This window comes from Eriocheir sinensis, chromosome 19 (genome assembly GCF_024679095.1).
Source record: "Eriocheir sinensis breed Jianghai 21 chromosome 19, ASM2467909v1, whole genome shotgun sequence".
Classification (NCBI taxonomy): domain Eukaryota; kingdom Metazoa; phylum Arthropoda; class Malacostraca; order Decapoda; family Varunidae; genus Eriocheir; species Eriocheir sinensis.
The window spans coordinates 6738834-6761430 of NC_066527.1; the positions used below are offsets into that span (position 1 = coordinate 6738834).

Below are 22597 nucleotides of genomic sequence, written 5' to 3' on the forward strand. Positions count from 1 at the left end.
GAGAAGGGAGGGAAGGAATGAAGGGAGGGAAGGGAAGAGAAGGGAGAGAGGGGAGGAAGGGAGGCAATGAAGGAAGGGAGGGGAGGAGGGAGGGAGGGAAGAGGGAGTGATACATTTGGGTATATTTTGATGTCTAAAGCATACACACACACACACACACACACACACACACACACACACACACACTTCTGCTTAATAAGAGATAACTGATATCATGGTATAGAAATAGTTAGAGAGAGAGAGAGAGAGAGAGAGAGAGAGAGAGAGAGAGTGAGAGTGCTGCAGCTGAGTCTCGAATTAGTCCAAATGTATCGAAAAAACTGGTTCTACTCTCTCTCTCTCTCTCTCTCTCTCTCAGCCAGTGGTCGACCTTGCAATATTCCACGTGAGCCGATGGTGGTGGTGGTACTTATCTTGGCACCACCACCACCACCATCATCACCACCACCACCATCACCATCATCACCACCACCACCTCCATCATCACCACTACCACCACCACCTCCACCACCATCATTACCACCACCACCACCATCATCACCACCACCACCACCATCATCACCACCACCACCACCATCATCACCACTACCACCACCATCATTACCACCACCACCACCATCATCACCACCACCATCACCATCACCACCACCATCACCACCACCACCACCATCATCACCACCACCATCACCATCATCACCACCACCACCACCATCATCACCACTACCACCACCACCTCCACCACCATCATTACCACCACCACCATCATCACCACCACCACCTCCATCATCACCACTACTACCACCACCTCCACCACCATCATTAACACCACCACCACCACCGCCTCCACAACTACAAGGATGAAAGAGAATTGAAAAATAAATTGGAGAAGAGGAGAGAAATAGAGTAACAGGAGAGAGAGAGAGAGAGAGAGAGAGAGAGAGAGAGAGAGAGAGAGTTGAGGTGATAGAGTAGAAGAAAAAAAAAGTAGAGTTAGGAGAGAGAGAGAGAGAGAGAGAGAGAGAGTGCCAAGATAGAGAACTAATAATACTGCTGCTGACTATGACACACCCACCTCTCTCTCTCTCTCTCTCTCTCTCTCTCTCTCTCTCAATACCGCCATGATGATGTATAGTATTTTTCGACAGTCACATGAAGCAGCAGGTCATTGCGTTTAGGAGACTTTAATCTTCCTCCTACAAACTGGACGTCACTCCCGGGTACAGAAGAAGAATCTCACTGAATGCCTCAATTTATAATCACCTAAGTCAAAGCGTTACATAACAGAGTCGACAAAGTAATACACGGGATCTTGTTGTAGTGACCGGGGATAATCCAGTGAGTAAGGGGCGATTATACTGGGGAAATTTTTCGTGGATCTTCAGTCAAACCACGATTTCCGCTGGCGTGGTTTCATTTGTTTCTTGTTATTGCTGCTGATGATGATGGTGAGTAATACCGTCGTCCTTCAGTGAAATCTATCGTAGCTTTGGAAGATCGTAGACACGTCAGAAAACCACGGAAATATGAGAACCACGCCAGCGGAAATCGTGGTTTGACTGAAGATCCACGGAAAATTTGTACAGTGTAATAGCCCCTTAAGGCAGAACACCTCGAGTCTTGCGGTCACAGGTTGGTGCGGGTTGGTGTTGGAGCTCATGCAAGAGTGACTGAAAAAAAAAAAAATCTAGTAGCAAATTTTAAAAGAGCAAAAGTTTAAGCTGGCCTGAAAACAACGCACTGTATCTTGAAGGCAGGCGACGAGTTAAAAAAAAAAAAAGTAGTAATTCAGGGAAAGCGTAGCCATGCCGGAAATATTCCTGTCAATTGTTAAACTAATTGATGTCTTTCTTCAAATACATAATCATCAGAAAGAAGATCAGAGGTGGGACTGGACCTTTAATTGACAGCACGGGTAATTTAGTGAATGAAAACCAACAAGCGAGCATAATATTACTTTTCTTCGTTATTGAATACCAGTCTGGCGGGTACTTACGCCGACCCCAGCGGTGATAACAGTATTGCTGGAAATCCAGTTCATACCTTGCACAACTTTGAAGTAACTGCCGATGATTTTTTTTAGTTACTCTGATCTCTTAAAATAACCTCCTTCACCTTGATATTCACTAAGGTAGAAATGCAGTGTCGTGGCTACAGCTTGGTGTCGCTTCCCTTTACGGCCGTTCCGACGATCAATAGTATTGCGCAAGAGCCCGCATTGATAGTTGCAGGAAAACTCTAAAAAAATGACGCAATATATAGACAGCTGTAATACTTGTTCCTGAGGTAGTATGTGTTCATTGACTAGTGTGAGTGTAACGTAACGCAGTGAGCCGTCAGCGGGTATTGAGTTGCCAGATTATCGTACAAAACGTCTTCTATTTACACATTTCCGACCCATAAACTATCTCCTCCACCCCAATAACGAGATTCATTAATAGTTGTCGTTGAGATGGTTAATTTTTGATGTCGTTTTGCAATAATTAAGTGTCAAAAAACGGAAAATACAATGTGGTGAATACGAAAATCTGGCATCGTTGAGCGGGTATGCAATGTCCTGTAGCCTCCTGCCCTCCGTGCTGAAACTCGTCTCGTCGACCTGTCTGCCACGATGACCGACTGTTCTTAGTAGCAAGCAGGCTGCATTATACCACACAAAGGCTTACCTGCTATGTGAGATACTAAGCCCCAAGCTGGCGGCCAAGTACACGAAGCTCGGTGTTACTCACGACCGCTGGCTGTCGTGATGCACCCGCGTGACATAGTTGTGGTTGGAAGTCTCTGGGAGTACCTGGGAGACTATGGCTGGTATTCACAGACGTTTCTGCTTCTTACAACAATATATAAAGGCCAAAAAGGAGATCAATCAGGTTCTAATGAGTGTTATTTTAGGCTCTCGATACAGAAGAAGGGTCAACTACCTCTGGAAATGCCCAAGACCCCAACGAGTAGGTAGGAAGACACCTACCGAACGGGCGTGAGCTACTCCTGGTGAGGATATATGGGAAGCGAGGAGGGTGCTGAAGCCCTTCAAAGACCCTTCCCATGTCGTCACTAACCGTTTCCCTTTTGTCTCATCAACACCAGAGAGCAGTTCAGCATGCTCTCTAAAGACAGTTCCTCTCTCTTTCTACACCTCACTACATTCACACAACACACACACCTTTTCCCAAAATTCAAAATTCAAAATGGCTAACGAAAACACCGCCTCGGAGTCCCCGGCTGGGGGGGGGACCATAAATTTCCCCAGGGAGGACTCCCCTTCTGGCTGCCGACTTGAGAGGTGTCCTGATAACTCCTCGAACCTCCTCCTTATCAATTTCCGCAACATTCGCGGTCTTCGTTCTAATTTTCATTCTGTGGAACACCTTCTCTCCTTCTCTAAACCCCACCTTCTCTTCCTCACCGAAACACAGGTTTCTAAGGCTACTGACTGCAACCTCTACTCTGTTCCCTCCTACTATCTCTATCCTAAATTTCAATCCAAAGCTGGATGTTGCGCCTACGTGCGCAACGACATCACTTGCTCTCGTGCCCACGACCTTGACTCTTCTGAATTTTCCACCATCTGGCTAAGACTTTATTGTCATTCTATTACTAAATACATATGTGCTGTTTATCTCTCACCTAACTCTGCTAACTATGTAAAATTCTTTGACTATTTGAACTCTAAAGTGGAGCACATCTTGATTCACTCTCCCTTTGCTGAAATCTCCGTCTTTGGAGATTTCAATGTTCACCACCAACTTTGGCTTTCATCCTCCTTCACTGACCAGCCTGGTGAACAAGCCTACAACTTTGCTCTCCTCAACGACCTAGAGCAGTTGGTTCAGCACCCTACTCGTATTCCCGACCGTCTTGGAGACAGGCCCAACATTCTAGACCTCTTCCTTACCTCTAATCCTTCTGCTTACTCTGTCAAACTGTTCTCTCCGTTGGGCTCCTCCGATCACAACCTTATTTCTGTATCCTGTCCTATCGCTCCTGTACATCCTCTGGACCCGCCGAAGAGGCGATGCTTCTGGCATTTTGCTTCAGCACGGTGGGACGACCTGAGGATGTACTTTTCCAATTTCCCGTGGAATGATTACTGCATCCAGGATAGAGACCCCTCTGTGTGTGCTCAGCGCATCACAGAGGTGATTGTCTCTGGAATGGAGGCATACATTCCACGTACTTTCTCTACCCCTCATGCTAAAAAGCCTTGGTTTAATCACGCTTGTTCTCGTGCTATTAAAGATAGAGAGGCAGCTCACAGAAGGTTCCAGAGCCTTCGAACTCCCACTAACTTTGACCTTTACATTTCAGCCCGGAATCGTGCCAAATCTATTCTCCGACTTACCAAAACTTCTTTTATTAACAGAAAATGTCAACACCTTGCTTCTTCTAATTCTTCCCGTGACTTCTGGCATCTAGCCAAAAATATCTCCTCCAATTTCACTTCTTCCTCTTTCCCTCCTCTCCTTAACCCTGACGGCAGCACTGCCGTCTCATCTGTCTCTAAGGCTGAACTCTTCGCTCAAACTTTCTGTAAGAACTCCACCCTGGACGATTCTGGGCATATTCCTCCTACTCATCCCCTCTCTGACTCCTTTATGCCTGTTATTAAGATTCTTCCAAATGATGTTTTCTATGCCCTCTCTGGCCTCAACTCTCAGAAGGCTTATGGACCTGATAGAGTGCCTCATATTGTCCTTAAAAACTGTGCTTCTGTGCTGACACCCTGCCAGGTCAAACTCTTTCGTCTCTGCCTATCAACATCTATCTTTCCTTCCTGCTGGAAGTATGCCTTTGTACAGCCTGTGCCTAAGAAGGGTGACCGTTCCAATCCCTCAAACTACCGTCCTATAGCTCTACTTTCCTGTCTATCTAAAGCTTTTGAATCAATCCTTAACCGGAAGATTCAAAAGCAACTTTCCACTTCTAACCTTCTATCTGATCGCCAGTATGGATTCCGCATGGGGCGTTCTACTGGCGATCTTCTTGCTCTCTTAACCGACTCTTGGTCATCCTCTCTTAGCCGTTTCGGTGAAACTTTCTCTGTTGCGCTAGACATATCGAAAGCCTTCGATAGAGTCTGGCACCAGTCTTTGCTTTCTAAACTGCCCTCTTTCGGATTCTATCCCTCTCTCTGTTCCTTTATCTCCAGTTTCCTTTCCGGCCGTTCTATCTCTGCGGTGGTAGACGGTCACTGCTTTTCCCCTAAATCTATCAACAGTGGCGTTCCACAGGGCTCTGTCCTATTACCCACTCTCTTCCTGTTATTCATCAATGATCTTTTTTCCATAACAAACTGTCCTGTCCACTCATACGCCGACGACTCCACTCTGCATTATTCAACTTCTTTCAATAGAAGACCATCACAACAGGAAGTACACGACTCCAGACTGGAGGCTGCAGAACGCTTAACCTCAGACCTTGCTATCATTTCCGATTGGGGCAGAAGGAACCTTGTGTCCTTCAATGCCTCAAAAACTCAATTTCTCCACCTATAAACTCGACACAATCTTCCAAACACCTATCCCCTATTCTTCGATAACACGCAGCTGTCACCTTCTTCAACACTAAACATCCTCGGTCTATCCTTAACTCAAAATCTCAACTGGAAACTTCATATCTCCTCTCTTGCTAAGTCAGCTTCCTCGAGGTTGGGCGTTCTGTATCGTCTCCGCCAGTTCTTCTTCCCAGCGCAGTTGCTATCCATATACAGGGGCCTTGCCCGCCCTCGTATGGAGTATGCATCTCACGTGTGGGGGGGCTCCACTCACACAGCTCTTCTGGACAGAGTGGAGTCTAAGGCTCTTCGTCTCATCAGCTCTCCTCCTCATACTGATAGCCTTTTACCTCTTAAATTCCGCCGCGAAGTTGCCTCTCTTTCTATTTTCCATCGATATTTCCACGCTGACTGTTCTTCTGAACTTGCTAACTGCATGCCTCCCCCGCTCCCGCGGCCCCGCTGCACACGACTTTCTACTCATGCTCATCCCTACACTGTCCAAACCCCTTATGCAAGAGTTAACCAGCATCTTCACTCTTTCATCTCTCACGCTGGTAAACTTTGGAACAAACTTCCTTCATCTGTATTTCCTCCTGCTTACGACTTGAACTCTTTCAAGAGGAGGGTATCAGGACACCTCTCCTCCCGAAATTGATCTTTCTTTCGGCCACCTCTTTTAATTCTTTTTTGGGAGCAGCGAGTAGCGGTCTTTTTTTATTATTGTTTTCTTTTTTTGTGCCCTTGAGCTGCCTTCTTTGTTGTAAAAAAAAAAAAAAACCCCGAAAACCGTGTCAAATATGTATGAACCTCTGGAAATGCCCAAGACCCCAACGAAAACCGTGTTAAATATGTATGTAGTACCTCTGGAAATGCCCAAGACGCCAACGAAAACCATGCCAAATATGTATGTACCTCTGGAAATGCCCAAGAACCCAACGAAAACCATGCCAAATATGTATGTACCTCTGGAAATGCCCAAGAACCCAACGAAAACCATGCCAAATATGTCTGTGCCTCAGGAAATGCCCAAGACCCCAACGAAAACCATGCCAAATATGTCTGTACCTCTGGAAATGCCCAAGACCCCAACGAAAACCATGCCAAATATGTATGTACCTCTGGAAATGCCGAAGACCCCAACGAAAACCGTGTCAAATATGTATGTACCTCTGGAAATGCCGAAGACCCCAACGAAAACCATGCCAAATATGTATGTAGTACCTCTGGAAATGCCGAAGACCTCAACGAAAACCATGCCAAATATGTATGTAGTACCTCTGGAAATGCCCAAGACCCCAACGAAAACCATGCCAAATATGTATGTAGTACCTCTGGAAATGCCCAAGACCCCAACGAAAACCATGCCAAATATGTATGTAGTGCCTCTGGAAATGCCCAAGACCCCAACGAAAACCATGCCAAATATGAATGCACCTTTGGAAATGCCCAAGGCCCCAACGAAAACCATGCCAAATATGTATGTACCTCTGGAAATGCCCAAGACCCCAACGAAAACCATGCCAAATATGTATGTAGTACCTCTGGAAATGTCCAAGGCCCCAACGAAAACCATGCCAAATATGTATGTAGTACCTCTGGAAATGCCCAATACCCCAACGAAAACCATGCTAAATATGTGTGTAGTACCTCTGGAAATGCCCAAGAACCCAACGAAAACCATGCCAAATATGAATGTAGTACCTCTGGAAATGCCCAAGACCTCAACGAAAACCATGCCAAATATGTATGTAGTACCTCTGGAAATGCCCAAGACCCCAACGAAAACCATGCCAAATATGTATGTAGTACCTCTGGAAATGCCCAAGAACCCAACGAAAACCATGCCAAATATGAATGTACCTCTGGAAATGCCGAAGGCCCCAACGAAAACCATGCCAAAATTGTATGGTTAGGTGTTGAAATGTTTTAAAATATGGCCCTGTAATCCTTGGGAGTGCCATGTTGAGTACACCACCACGCCCTGCACAAGACCATCACCTATAATTTCTGTACTCACGCCCTTCACTGACTGGATGGGCTATACTTCCACACATTTCAATTTTTTTTCAAGGAAGGGGAAAGAGAGGGGAGGGGAAGAGGAGGGAGGGGAGGGAAAGGAAGAGAAGGGAGGGGAGAGGAGCTTGTAGCCTGAGCTTGTAGATGAATCTCTCTCTCTCTCTCTCTCTCTCTCTCTCTCTCTAATCGATGTTCATTGGTCTTTACATCGATTAGCTATGTATGAGTGTTATTATATATATGAGGGAAGAGAGAGAGAGAGAGAGAGAGAGAGAGAGAGCAACCCCTTGACCTCCACCTGCCCGTCTGGAGGTCAAATGAAGAGGTGAAAGAAGCCTCCAGGTAGAGAGAGAGAGAGAGAGAGAGAGAGAGAGAGGGGGGGGAGGGAACGGTCATTCCCGAAAAGGGCAAGGGCAGAGAGAGAGAGAGAGAGAGAGAGAGAGAGAGAGAGAGAGAGAGAGAGAGAGGACAAGATGACGAGCGAAAACAAGATGGATAAAAAAATGGAAGGAAAGGGATGGAAAAGAAAGGGAAAGGAAATAAAGTGAAGGGAAGGAAAGGGAAAGGAAGGGAAGGGAGGGAAAAAATAAAGGAAGGGAGGAGGAAAAGTTAAGGGAAGAAAAGGAAGAGAAGGGAATGGAAGGGAAGGAAATGGAAATGTAGATACAGAAAGTTAAAGAAATGAATAATAAGATAAATAAGATAATAAGAAAAATAAATGAACAATAAGGGAAGGGAAGGGAAAGTAGGAGAAAGATGGAGAAGGTAATGGACGGGAGAGCTAAGGACGGGATGGGAAGGGAAGGCAAGGGGAGGGGAGGGGAAGGAGGAAGGAGAGGGATTTGAAGGACAGGGGCAAGGAACAAGGGAGGGGAAGGGAAGGAAAGGGAGTGGAAGGGAGAAGGAAGGGTAGGCAAGGGAAGGGAAGGGATACTGAGGGAGAAGGGAGGGAGGAGAAGAGAGGGGAAGGGTAAGGGAAGGGAAGGAAAGGAATAAGGAGAGAAGGGGAAGGAAGAGAAGGGAAGGGAGGGGAAAGTGGTAAGGAGAAGGAGGGGAAGGGAAGAGAAGGGAGGGGAAGAGAGGGAAAGGGAAGGGAAGAGATTTTAAGAGCAGTGATCAGGAACAAGGGAAGGGAAGGGAAAGGAAGGAAAGAAACATAAAGGGAAGGGATAAGAAGAAAGGGGAACATGGAAATGCAGGCAACAGAAAACCTAATGGCTCATTACGAGGTTGCCCACTCTGGTGATTTAACCTGCTCGGCAGCCGCTTGGTGCCGCAGAGCAGATGAAAGCACCTCGGTGTTCAGTTCACTCCTGACGCAGCGAAATGACGGTCGATTTTGAAGGAGTTGATGGTATCCGCATTTACTATTTATGACTCGGTTTGAGAAGAAACTCCCGCCAGTGTCTGTGCTACATCGTTTCGATTGAATGAGTAAACAGTTATTTCTAGTTCTTGAGTTGGTTTGCAGTTCAAAGAACTTGGAGTGATCGACGTTATTGAACTTTCTCAGGTACTTGAAGACCTGAATCATATCCCCTCGCAGGCGTCTTTTCTCCAATGCAAAGAGATTGGGTCGCTTGAGTCGTTCACCGTACGGGTGAGCCCTTAAGGTTGGAATCATTTTCGTGGCGCGTCGTTGAATCCTTTCCAGTAAATCAATGCCCTTCCTGCAAGTATGAGACCAGAACTGCACCGTGTGCTCGAAATGTGGTCTTACCATGGAATTATACGAGGATAACATTTCTTCTGGCGTTTTACACTCGAAGTTCCTCGCTATGAACTCGAGCATAGTGTTGGCTTTGTTGTATGCTTTTCTACAGGGAGGGAAAGGAAAGGGAGGAGTAAGGGTATGGAACTGGAAGGGAAGGGGAATGGAAGGAAGGGGAAGGAAAGGGAAGGGAATGAAGGAGGAAGGAGAAGGGGAAGAGGAAAGGGAGGGGAAGCAAAGGGAAGAGGAAGGGGGGGGAAGGGAAGGGAGAGGGAGGGGAGGGGAAGGGAAGAGAGGGGAAGGAGAAGGGAAGGGAGGGGGAGGGGAAGGGAAGAAAGGGGGAGAGGAAGGGAAGGGAAGGAGGGGAGGGGAGTATTGATGTCCTTGTGTTAAAGTCGCATTTTTTTATGTCACGTGTTATTGTTGTTGCTGTTGTTGTTGTTGTTGTTGTTGTTGCTGTTGTTGTTGATGATGTTGCTGTTTTCTTGTTTGTTTGTATATGTATGCATCTCTCTCTCTCTCTCTCTCTCTCTCTCTCTCTCTCTCTCTCTCTCTCTCTCTCTCTCTCTCTCTCGGCGGGCCCCGTGACCCGTCTTAAAGGTGCTGCGCTCTTTCGAGAGAGAGAGAGAGAGAGATATCTAGACACAAAGACTTGGCTAAACTGCAAGAGAGAGAGAGAGAGAGAGAGAGAGAGAGAGAGAGAGAGAGAGAGAGAGAGAGTCTTTTGCAGATATACTAGACTACAAAGACTTGGCTAAACTGCAAGAGAGAGAGAGAGAGAGAGAGAGAGAGAGAGAGAGAGAGAGAGAGAGAGAGAGAGAGAGAGTCTTTTGCAGATATACAAGACTACAAAGACTTGGCTAAACTGCAAGAGAGAGAGAGAGAGAGAGAGAGAGAGAGAGAGAGCACTATCTTCCTCCTCTTCTTGGGGCTATTGAGTTCATCCAGTCATGACGTCAAAAGAGAGAGAGAGAGAGAGAGAGAGAGAGAGAGAGAGAGAGAGAGAGAGAGAGAGAGAGAGAGAGAGAGAGAGAGAAAGGTTATTTGAAGCTTAGTGGAGGTGACAGACAAAACACACACACACACACACAAGCACTGCTGTTTTATTCTTTATTACTACATTCCACAATTCTCTCTCTCTCTCTCTCTCTCTCTCTCTCTCTCTCTCTCTCTCTCTCAATCTTTAACATCGTAGTTTATGTTGGAGGAGGAGGAGGAGGAGGAGGAAAGAAGAAGAATGGAAGAGAGGAGAAGAGGAGAATGAAGAGAAGAATGTGGTGTAGGAGGAAGGGAGGGTGAGAGAGGGAAGAGAAGAAGGAAGGGAGGAGGAGGAGGAGGAAGAGGAGGAAAGAAGAAGAATGGAAGAGAGGAGAAGAGGAGAATGAAGAGAAGAATGTGGTGTAGGAGGAAGGGAGGGTGAGAGAGGGAAGAGAAGAAGGAAGGGAGGAGGAGGAAGAGGAAGAGGGAAGAAGAGGAAAGAGAAAAGGGGGAATGGAAGGTGGAGGAGGAGGAGGAGGAGGAGACAAGAAGTGAAGAAGAGAAATAAGGGGAAAAGAAGGGGTATGGAGAGGAGGAGGAGGAGGAGGAGGAGGAGGGATGACCATAGCACTCTGACGTCACAGGGCGGCCATCTTGTCACTCCTCCCTCCCCCTTCCCCTCCCCTACCCCCCTTAACAGCTGACCTTTACCCACTTACCTTCCTACTTACCTATCTGTCTATCTATCTATCTATCTATATGTTTGTCTGTCTGTCTGTCTATCTATCTATCTATTTATCTGTATCTGTGTTCATCTTTTTTTCTTTCTTCTCTTCTTAAATTATTCTCATTATTATTATTATTATTATTATTATTATTATTATTATTATTATTATTATTATTGTTTTTGTTCTTGTTTTGTTTTTCTTCCATTTTTTTATTCCTTTTTTTTCCTTTTCTTTTTGTTTTCTTTTCGTTTTCTCATTCATCCTCTTGTTGCTGTTGTTGTTGTTGTTGTTCTTGTTGTTCTTTTCTTTTTTTTTCGTTTTTCTGTTGTTTTCTCCGACCTCATAATTATCATCCTCCTTCTCCTCCTCTTCTTCTTCTTCTTCTTCTTTTTCTTCTTCTTCTTCTTCCTCCTCCTCCTCGTAAGTGAAGAATGAGAAGCACTTAAGTTTAAATCCTCTCTCTCTCTCTCTCTCTCTCTCTCTCTCTCTCTCTCTCTCTCTCTCTCTCTCTTGCACAACCTCACAAATATGCGTTTTACCTATTTCAAGGTCATGATGCGGCGGAAGAAGAGAAGGAGGAGGAGGAGGAAGAAGAGGAGGAGGAGGAGGAGGAGGGAAAGAGGCCAGTTCAGGGTTGAAGGAAAAATGAAGAAAAAAACATAAAAGAAGGTTGTATTATCTATTTTCTTTTTTTATTGTCTTTATTTATCTATCTATTATTCGTATTTCATGTTTATTCATTTTTATTTCATTTATTAATCATTTATCTTTAGTTGTTTTTATATCGTTTATTTATTTTTTTTTAACTTCATCATCTCTCTCTCTCTTTCATACAACAGATCAATTATTTTCTCATCTCATTCATTTATTTTTATCTTTCGTTGTTTATTTATTTACCAACCATCTTGTTTTTCTTCCTTCGTCATCTATTTCTTTCACAACAGACAGATTTATTCATTTTTTTTTTATTTCATTAATTTCTCACGCGTCTGTTTTTGTTATTTTACCATTTCTCTTTTTTTTCTTTTCTTTATTATCTATCTTTCTTTATTTACCATTTATCGTTTTTTTTTCTCTTCCTGCATCATCTATTTCTTTCACAACAGACAGATTTATTCATTTTTTTATTTCCTTCATTTCTCACGCGTCTGTGTATTTGTTATTTTACTGTTTTTCTTTTATTTTTTTCTTTATCATGTATTTCTTTATTTCCCATTTATCGTTTTTTCTTTCATTATCATTTATCTATTTACCATATATTATTTTTTTCTCTATCATGTATTTTTTTATATATACCTTTTTTTTCTTTCTCATTTTTCTTTCTTTCTTCTCCATTCATCATTTTTTCTCTCTTTACCATCTATTTCTTTCTTTTTATACCTGTCACCGTTTTTATCTCTTTCTTTCTCATCCATCTTTTTCTTTTCCTACCTTTCATCGTATTTTCCTTCTCTTTCTTCATCATTCATCCCTTTCACAACTGACTGCTTTCGGCATTTTCTAATAATAAGTTCATGGCTACCACGTCTTGAATAACAACCTTTTTTTTTAGGCCGCGAAGAATTGCATAACTGTGTGGCGCTCGGAAAATACCCGATTGTACTAGTGCGCCGATGTGATTCTCCGTACTTCGGGTCGTGTTCTTAAATATTTCGGTGCCCAAGTATACATATATTTGACAAGTCTTTCATAGGAGGTTTGTGCATTTCCAGAGGTAGTTTTATGACCCTGGTGGTAGTTTGACCCTTCATCTGTACCATGAACCTAAAATACCAGATTGTAGTTCACTAATGCGATTCTACGTAGAGTCGTGTTCTCAAATATTTCGGTGCCCAAGTATACACATATTTGACAAGGATTTCATAGGAGGTTTGTGCATTTCCAGAGGTAGTTTTATGACCCTGGTGGTAGTTTGATCTTTCTACTGTACCATGAACCTAAAATACCAGATTGTAGTTCACTGATGCGATTCCACGTAGATTCGTTTTCATGAACATTTCGTCTCTCAAGCACATACACATATTTGACAAGGCTTTCGTAGGAGGTTTGTGCATTTCCAGTGGTAGTTTTATGACCCTGGTGGTAGTTTGACCCTTCTTCTGTACCATGAACCTAAAATATCAGATTATAATACACTAATGCGATTCTACGTAGAGTTGTGTTCTTAAGCATTTCGGCGCCCCAAGCACACACACATATTTGACAAGGCTTTCGTAGGAGGTTTGTGCATTTCCAGAGGCAGTTTTATGACCCTGGTTGTAGTTTAACCCTAAAATACCTAAAATACCAGATTGTAGTTTACTAATGCGATTCTACGTAGAGTCTCTCAAGCACTTACACATATTTGAGCATTTCGGCTGTAGTTTTATGACCCTGGTGGTAGTTTGGTAGATTAATCGGATTCTCATTAGTGTTTTTTACTTTCATGATGCTGAATTCTTGTCAAACTATCACTAGGGTCATAAAACTTCCCTTTGGAAATACTAACACAACAACCTCTACGAAAGCCTTGTTCCTTCTTCTCTACTATGAACCTAAAATACCACCCGACTGATTTCCTTTTTGGCCTTTTGAAATAACTAGTGTGAGGTGGAAGTGTCTATAAAAATACCAACCTACACTTCTTGCAACAATCTCAGCGGCCTGTGACAATACTCCTCTTACTCCCCTTCCAAGACTTGACCGCCAGATGGAAGCACAAACGCATCATTTATATTCGTTTTACCAACCTACACTTCTTGCGATAATCTCAGCGGCATGTGGCAATACTCTTTCCTCTTCCTCCCCTTCCAAGACTTGACCGCCAGATGGAAGCACAAACGTATCATTTATATACGTTCTACCAACCTACACTTGCAACAATCTCAGCGGCCTGTGACAATACTCCCCTTCCCCTTCCCGCCAGATGGAAGCACAGACGCATCATCTATATACGTTTTACCAACCTACACTTCTTGCGACAATCTCAGCGGCCTGTGACAATACTCCCCTTCCCCTTCCCGCCAGATGGAAGCACAGACGCATCATCTATATACGTTTTACCAACCTACACTTCTTGCAACAATCTCAGCGGCCTGTGACAATACTCCGCTTCCCCTTCCAAGACTTGACCGCCAGATGGAAGCACAGACGCATCTCTCTCTCTCTCTCTACATGTGGCAATACTCCTCTTCCTCCCCTTCCAAGACTTGACCGCCAGATGGAAGCACAGACGCATCTCTCTCTCTCTCTCTACATGTGGCAATACTCCTCTTCCTCCCCTTCCAAGACTTGACCGCCAGATGGAAGCACAGACGCATCTCTCTCTCTCTCTGGCAATACTCTTTTCCTCCCTTCCAAGACTTGACTGCCAGATGGAAGCACAGACGCATCTCTCTCTCTCTCACATGGCAATACTCCTTTTCCTCCCCTTCCAAGACTTGACCGCCAGATGGAAGCACAGACGCATCTCTCTCTCTACATGTGGCAATACTCCTTTTCCTCCCCTTCCAAGACTTGACCGCCAGATGGAAGCACAGACGCATCTCTCTCTCTCTCTCTACATGTGGCAATACTCCTTTTCCTCCCCTTCCAAGACTTGACCGCCAGATGGAAGCACAGACGCATCTCTCTCTCTCTCTCTACATGTGGCAATACTCCTCTTCCTCTCCTTCCAAGACTTGACCGCCAGATGGAAGCACAAACGCATCATCTACATACATTTTACCAACATATACACTTCCTGCGACAATCTCAGCGGCATGTGAAAATACTCCCCTTCCTCCCCTTCCAAGACTTGACCGCCAGATGGAAGCACAAACGCATCATCTACATACATTTTACCAACATATACATTTCCTGCGACAATCTCAGCGGCATGTGAAAATACTCCCCTTCCTCCCCTTCCAAGACTTGACCGCCAGATGGAAGCACAAACGCATCATCTACATACATTTTACCAACATATACATTTCCTGCGACAATCTCAGCGGCATGTGAAAATACTCCCCTTCCTCCCCTTCCATGACAGACCGCCAGATGGAAGCACAAACGCATCATCTATATTCATTTTACCAACCTACACTTCTTGCGACAATCTCAGCGGCCTGTGACAATACTCTTTCCTCTTCCTCCCCTTCCAAGACTTGACCGCCAGATGGAAGCATAGACGCATCATCTATATACATTTTGCCAACCTACACTTCTTGCGATAAACTCAGCGGCATGTGAAAATACTCCCCTTCCTCCCCTTCCAAGACTTGACCGCCAGATGGAAGCACAAACGCATCATCTATATACGTTTTACCAACCTAAACTTCTTGCGACAATCTCAGCGGCCTGTGACAATACTCTTTCCTCTTCCTCCCCTTCCAAGACTTGACCGCCGGATGGAAGCACAGGCGCATCATCTATATACATTTTACCAACCTACACTTCTTGCGACAATCCCAGCGGCCTGTGGCAATACTCCCCTTCCTCCTCTTCCCAGACTTGACCGCCAGATGGAAGCACCGTCACATGATCTACATTATTTTTCATCTTTTCTGGCTAAGTCAAAACACGCTATCGATATATGAGGCGTCTGGATGTGAGAAGGGGCGTAGGGACAAAGCCATTTTTTCCTAGTTTGGACGGGGAAAGGCAGGGTAGGCTATCCATTCCAGGAAGAACAAGATATAAGTTGCAAAGGAAAAGCGACCCTCGGTACACCAAATACATGATTACTTTTCCCTTGCAATTTGTTTCTTCTTCCTGGGATGTCGGTGCTTTCAGACGCCTCCACCTCTTACATTTAACTACATATTTCCAAAGCCCGACAAGGAGGTCAGTCGGGTTCTAATGAGTGTTTCCTTAGGTTCAGGGTACAGAAGGAGGGTCAAACTACCACCAGGGTCATAAAGCTACCCCTGGAAAGGCCCCAAAACTCCTACGAAAGCCTTGTGAAATATGTGTGTTGGGCGGTGATGTTTCAAAATATGACCCTAAGAAACTATGCTTGATTAGGCTATTTTAAGACACGCTATCGATACATTTTCCTTCACATGGAGAAAAAATGCAGCCGTGTATGTTTGTTCACGGATATACATGTTTAAACTGGTTGATAGTTACCTGCATATTAGTGACGCAGATGTTCAGATGATGACATACACACGATAAAAAAGTGAGAGGTGAAGAAACGGAGCGATTGAGACCAGTCGAGTGTGGTCGTTGGGATTTTAGTCTTTGTAACGGCTCCCGACTTTGGACGTTTCTTATTATCTTCATATTGTTTCTTGTTTTTGCAGTCGAGGGTTTAAACTGCATGGTCCTCATTCTCTTTTAGTATTCTTGATCGTTCTTTCTACAATTGTGCTATGAGTCTTTGTCGTGTATAGCTGTTAAAGGAATGTAAAAGGGTGTAAAAGATAATTCGGCTCTGCATGTGTTCGGCGCGGGGGATCAAAATGAAGTACAAACATAAAGAAATAAAAGAAAATCAGTCTATTCGATATCTCATTAATCTGTTGTCAGAGATTGAGGTATTAAAGCAATCACTAAGGCCCATATTCTCAGACGCTTTCGGCTCCCACGACATCTATTAATTACCAAGACTACAAAGGAGGTTAGGCGAGTTCTCGTGAGTGTTTTTTTTCACGTTCATGGTGCAGAGGCCTTGTCAAACTATCACTAGGCTCATAACTCTACTCATGGAAATACTAACACCAAAAGTTCTACTACCAAAGCCTTGTCAAACTATCACTAGGCTCATAACTCTACTCATGGAAATACTAACACCAAAAGTTCTTCTACCAAAGCCTTGTCAAACTATCATTAGGCTCAAACACTACTCATGGAAATACTAACACCAAAAGTTCTTCTACCAAAGCCTTGTCAAACTATCATTAGGCTCATAACACTACTCATGGAAATACTAACACCAGAACTTCTACTACCAAAGCCTTGTCAAACTATCATTAGGCTCAAACACTACTCATGGAAATACTAACACCAGAACTTCTACTACCAAAGCCTTGTCAAACTATCATTAGGCTCAAACACTACTCATGGAAATACTAACACCAGAACTTCTACTACCAAAGCCTTGTCAAACTATCACGAGGCTCATAACTCTACTCATGGAAATACTAACACCAGAACTTCTACTACCAAAGCCTTATCAAACTATCATTAAGCTCAAAACTACCCATGGAAATATTAACCCCACAACCTCTACTACTAAAGCCTTGTCAAACTATCATTAGGCTCAAAACTACCCATGGAAATATTAACCCCACAACCTCTACTACTAAAGCCTTGTCAAACTATCATTAGGCTCAAAACTACCCATGGAAATATTAACCCCACAACCTCTACTACTAAAGCCTTGTCAAACTATCATTAGGCTCAAAACTACCCATGGAAATATTAACCCCACAATCTCTACTACCAAAGCCTTGACAAACTATCATTAGCACAACAACTTCTACCAAAGCCTTGTCAAACTATCACAAGGCTCATAACACTACCCATGGAAATACTAACACAACCTCTACCAAAGTCTTGTCAAACTATCACTAGACTCATAACACTACCCTTGGAAATACTAACACAACAACCTCTACCAAAGCCTTGTCAAACTATCACTAGGCTCATAACACTACCCATGGAAATACTAACACAACAACCTCTACCAAAGCCTTGTCAAACTATCACTAGGCTCATAACACTACCCATGGAAATACTAACACAACAACCTCTACCAAAGCCTTGTCAAACTATCACTAGGCTCATAACACTACCCATGGAAATACTAACACAACCTCTACCAAAGCCTTGTCAAACTATCACAAGGCTCATAACACTACCCATGGAAATACTAACACAACAACCTCTACCAAAGCCTTGTCAAACTATCACAAGGCTCATAACACTACCCATGGAAATACTAACACAACAACCTCTACCAAAGCCTTGTCAAACTATCACAAGGCTCATAACACTACCCATGGAAATACTAACACAACATCTACCAAAGTCTTGTCAAACTATCACTAGGCTCATAACACTACCCATGGAAATACTAACACAACAACCTCTACCAAAGCCTTGTCAAACTATCACTAGGCTCATAACACTACCCATGGAAATACTAACACAACAACCTCTACCAAAGCCTTGTCAAACTATCACTAGGCTCATAACAGCACCCATGGAAATACTAACACAACAACCTCTACCAAAGCCGTATCTAATGTTGGCGTGCAGATCCCAAATGTGGGAATGGAATTTGAACTGAACCCCCGCCCTCACACAACACAAGCCCACATCGTGGGCGATTTAAAAAATGTGGGATCCCAGTTCGAACCCCCCGCCCTCACAACACAAGCCTGACATCTGGTGGGCGAGAAGAAAAGCTTAGGAAAGAGTTTTATTGATTTTATTACATTTTATTTACATGTTTTAATTTTGTCTTGATTTTTTTTTTTTTTTTTCATGTGTTAAGTTGGGTTGATTATATTATTTCTCTCTCTCTCTCTCTCTCTCTCTCTCTCTCTCTCTCTCTCTCTCTCTCTCTCTCAATCCATACTCATTACTCATATCTTATTCACGTCAATCTTCTTCTTCTTCTTCTTCTTCTTCTTCTTCTTCTTGTAGCAATTTTCATTATTATTATTATTATTATTATTATTATTATTATTATTATTATTATTATTATTATTATTATTATTATTATTTGAGATGCACTGACTGGCAGTATTGTTCGGAGAGAGAGAGAGAGAGAGAAAGAGACTATCCTAACGATATACCCTCAGGCTTATATTTCAAATTCTCTCTCTCTCTCTCTCTCTCTCTCTCTCTCTCTCTCTCAAATTACTTCTCTTTCCTCTTTTTATTTATTTTTTTACTTTTTTTCCCCTCCTTTTATCTTTCCTCTTCCTCTTTTTCCTTCCCTCCTCTTCTTTCATCTCTCTCTCTCTCTCTCTCTCTCTCTCTCTCTCTTGGTTTTTCTTCTTTCGCGTGACCCCCAATCATTATCTTCCCATCTTCCTCCCCTCTTCCCTCTCTTCTTCTCTCCTCTCCTCCTCCCTCTTCCCTTCTTCTCTCTCCCTCTTCAGTACAATCTGAAGGTCAGTGTCTCAAAGGCTACTGACCTCTCTCTCTCTCTCTCTCTCTCTCTCTCTCTCTCAAGATAACAATAGGAGAATTAATATTTTCTTATATTTTGTTTTTGTTATTTTCTTTGTTTTCTTATTTTCCTTTCTCTTCTTTTTTCAATTATTTTCTTCGTTTTAACTTTTCATATTGTTTATTTTATTTTTTTCAGGTTTCTTCTCGAATGTCGCCTCGTACTGAAGAGAAAGGACAGGTAAGGTACACGTTATTATTATTATTATTATTATTATTATTATTATTATTAGTTGTTGTTGTTGTTGTAATATTGAAGTTTATTCGAATCTGAGAGAGAGAGAGAGAGAGAGAGAGAGAGAGAGAGAGAGAGAGAGAGAGAGAGAGAGAGAGAGAGAGAGAGAGAGGAAGGGAGAAATAAGTAAAAATTAAATAAAAAAAGAGGGAAGAGAAGTAATTTGAGAGAGAGAGAGAGAGAGAGAGAGAGAGAGAGAGAGAGAGAGAGAGAGAGAGAGAGAGAGAGAGAGAGAGGAAGGGGACAGATAAAAGGAAGGGAGAAAAGAGTAAAGAAAATAAAAAGAGGGAAGAGAAGTAATTTGAGAGAGAGAGAGAGAGAGAGAGAGAGAGAGAGAGAGAGAGAGAGAGAGAGAGAGAGAGAGAGAGAGAGAGAGAGAGAGAAATATCGGCAAACAAAAGAAGGTGACGTGTGTGTGTGTGTGTGTGTGTGTGTGTGTGAACAAAGACTGCATTGGCTTCTTACCGTGACATTTAAATATTTCATTATTATTATTATTATTATTATTATTATTATTATTATTATTATTATTATTATTATTATTATGTTAGGTTTGTATTTTTTTTGTCTTTTTCCGTTTTTTTTAATTCTTTTTCTTCTCTCTCTCTCTCTCTCTCTCTCTCTCTCTCTCTCTCCTTTTCATTTGATTGAGTGTCCTTCATACCTTTTACCGCCTCCTCCTCCTCCACCTTCTCCTCCTCCTCCTCCTCCCCCTCTTCTTCTTCCTCCACCTGCACCTCCTCCTCCTCCTCCTCCTACTCCTCCATGACTCCTTACAAGGACATATCTTTCTCCTTCACTTCTCCTTTCCTCCCTTCCTCCATTCCTTATTCCCTCCGGCTGTTCACTCTTTGTCTGATCTCTCTCTCTCTCTCTCTCTCTAAAAATCTCTGAAACTGAATATTCTTTTGATTTTACTATTTTTTTCGTCCTATTCTCATCCGCTTCTCTCTCTCTCTCTCTCTCTCTCTCTCTCTCTCTCCTTGTAAATTTTCTAGAGCTGCATTTTCTTTTTCTTTTTTTACTTTTTTCTCCCTTTTCTTATTCACTACAATCTTTTTTCTTTCTTATTTTTTTCTTTTTCTCTTTCTATGTTTGTGTCTGTCTTTCTTTATTCCTTTCTTTCTTTTTCCATTCTTTCTTATTTTTTCTCTCTTTCGTATTTTCTTTCTTTCTTTTCGTCTCTTTTTGTCTTTCTTTCTTTTTCTTTCTTTTCCATTTTCTTTCTTTTTCTCATTTCTTCCTTTCTTTTCTTCTGTCTTTCTTTACCCCTTCTCTTTTTTCTCTCAGCTTTTTTTCTCCTTACCTTTTCTCTCTTCCTCTTCTCCCTTCTCTCCCCTTCTCCCTCTTCCTCTCCTCTCTTCCTATCTCCTTTCATTCCTCATTTTCCTTCCTCCTCCTCTTGTTGCTTTTGCTCTCTCTCTCTCTCTCTCTCTCTCTCTCTCTCTCTCTCTCTCTCTCTCTCATGGCTTTTCTTCTTCCCTTTTCTCCTTCTCCTTCTCTCTTCCTTCCCTTCTTTAATACCTTCCCTTCCTACTCTTCCCTTTCTCTCTTGCCTCTTTCTCCCTCCCTTTCTCTTTTCCTCTCTTTCTTCCTTCCTTCCTTTCTTTTTTTTTTACTCCTTTCCCACTTTTCCTTCGCTACCTTCCCTTCCTACTTTTTCGATTCTCCCTTCTCTCTCTCTCTCTCTCTCTCTCTCTCTCTCTCTCTCTCTCTCTCGTCCGCGTGTTGTTTTGTTTACCTCTCCTGGCTGTCACGTGGCGGTGTTGACAAGGTATAGATGACCCGCAAGTGGCGAACAGAAATAGGCGACTAAGAATAAGAACTAAGGCGCAGAAACAAGGTCGTGAGGGTAGGACAAGGAGGAGGAGGAGGTGGAGGTGGAGGAGGTGGTGGAGGAGGAGGAGGAGGTGGAGGAGGGTTAGTTTATTATCTATCCAAAGACGTAGTTTGAATGAAGTCGTAAGAGAGAGAGAGAGAGAGAGAGAGAAGAAAGGAGAGGGAAAAGAGGGAACAGAGGAAAGAGCAATAATTTGAGAGAGAGAGAGAGAGAGAGAGAGAGAGAGAGAGAGAGAGAGAGAGAGAGAGAGAGAGAGAGAGAGAGAGAGAAATGGGACAAGGATATTAAGAAGACAAGCAAGCGAAATTTACAGTAATAATAAATAAAATAGACGAAAGCAAACAGGAAGAAAAATCGAAAACAGTAAAATATGAAAACACGAATAAAGAAAAAGAAAAAAAAAGGAGACATTGAATTAAACAAAAAAATACGAAAAAATATAAATAAATAAATAAATAAACAAACGAAAATATGAACAAATAAATACAACGAAAGAGAGAAATGAAATGAAAAAAAAGAAAATGAAAAAATGAATGTCTAGGAAAAAGGAAAAAAATAATCCTTGCTTTTCCAACTTCAAGGAAAAAAAAGGAAGCAAAGGAAGGAAATTAGGAGGAGGAGGAGGAGGAGGAGGAGGAGGAGGAGGAGAAACATAGAAACAAAGAAAGGCAGACAACAGGAAGCATATTTTCTCATAACGAGTTTTTTTTTGTTTTGTTTATTTTGTTTACAGTGAAGGAAGCAGCTCAAGGGCAAGGCAGCATTGGTTGTGGCAGTATTGATCGGAGAGAGAGAGAGAGAGAGAGAGAGAGAGAGAGAGACTGTCCTAACGATATACCCTCAGGCTCAAATTTCAAATCTCTCTCTCTCTCTCTCTCTCTCTCTCTCTCTCTCTCTCTCTCATGTTTTCTCTTCTTTCGCGTACTCCCATTATCCTCCCTTCTTCTTCCCCTCTTCCCTTTCTTTTCCCTTCCCCTTTCCTTCCTTCCCCTCCCTCTCCCTCTCCCCCTGGTGATATAGGAGGCAATTTCACAGGTCCAACACACAGTGGCTTTATAATCGCCCGAACCAAACTCTTCAACCTTCTACACTCCACAAAGGTTAGGTTTTCGACGCAAAAAGAATAATGAAAAAATTGAATGTCTAGGAAAAAGGAAAAAAAATAATCCTTGCTTTCCCAACTTCAAGGAAAAACAAGGAAGCAAAGGAGGGAAAATAGGAGGAGGAGGAGGAGGAGGAGGAGAAACATAGCAACAAAGAAAGGCAGACAACAGGAAGGAAAAGAATACTGAAAAAAATGAATGTTTACGTAAAAGGAAAAAAATAATCCTTGCTTTCCCAACTTCAAGGAAAAACAAGGAAGCAAAGGAGGGAAAATAGGAGAAGGAGGAGGAGGAGAAACATAGCAACAAAGAAAGGCAGGCAACAGGAAGGATATTGGCTCATGACT

General features: G+C 42.9%; 1 long non-coding RNA gene across 1 annotated transcript; it reads right to left on the reverse strand.

The window, feature by feature from the left end:
- Positions 1-17564: 17564 nt before the first annotated feature.
- LOC127000630 (uncharacterized) lies at positions 17565-18153 on the reverse strand. The gene is made up of 2 exons (XR_007754355.1): positions 17977-18153; positions 17565-17706 (listed from the first exon to the last, which is right to left on the reverse strand). It is a non-coding gene; the product is annotated as an uncharacterized LOC127000630 (long non-coding RNA).
- Between the last annotated feature and the right edge of the window lie 4444 nt (positions 18154-22597).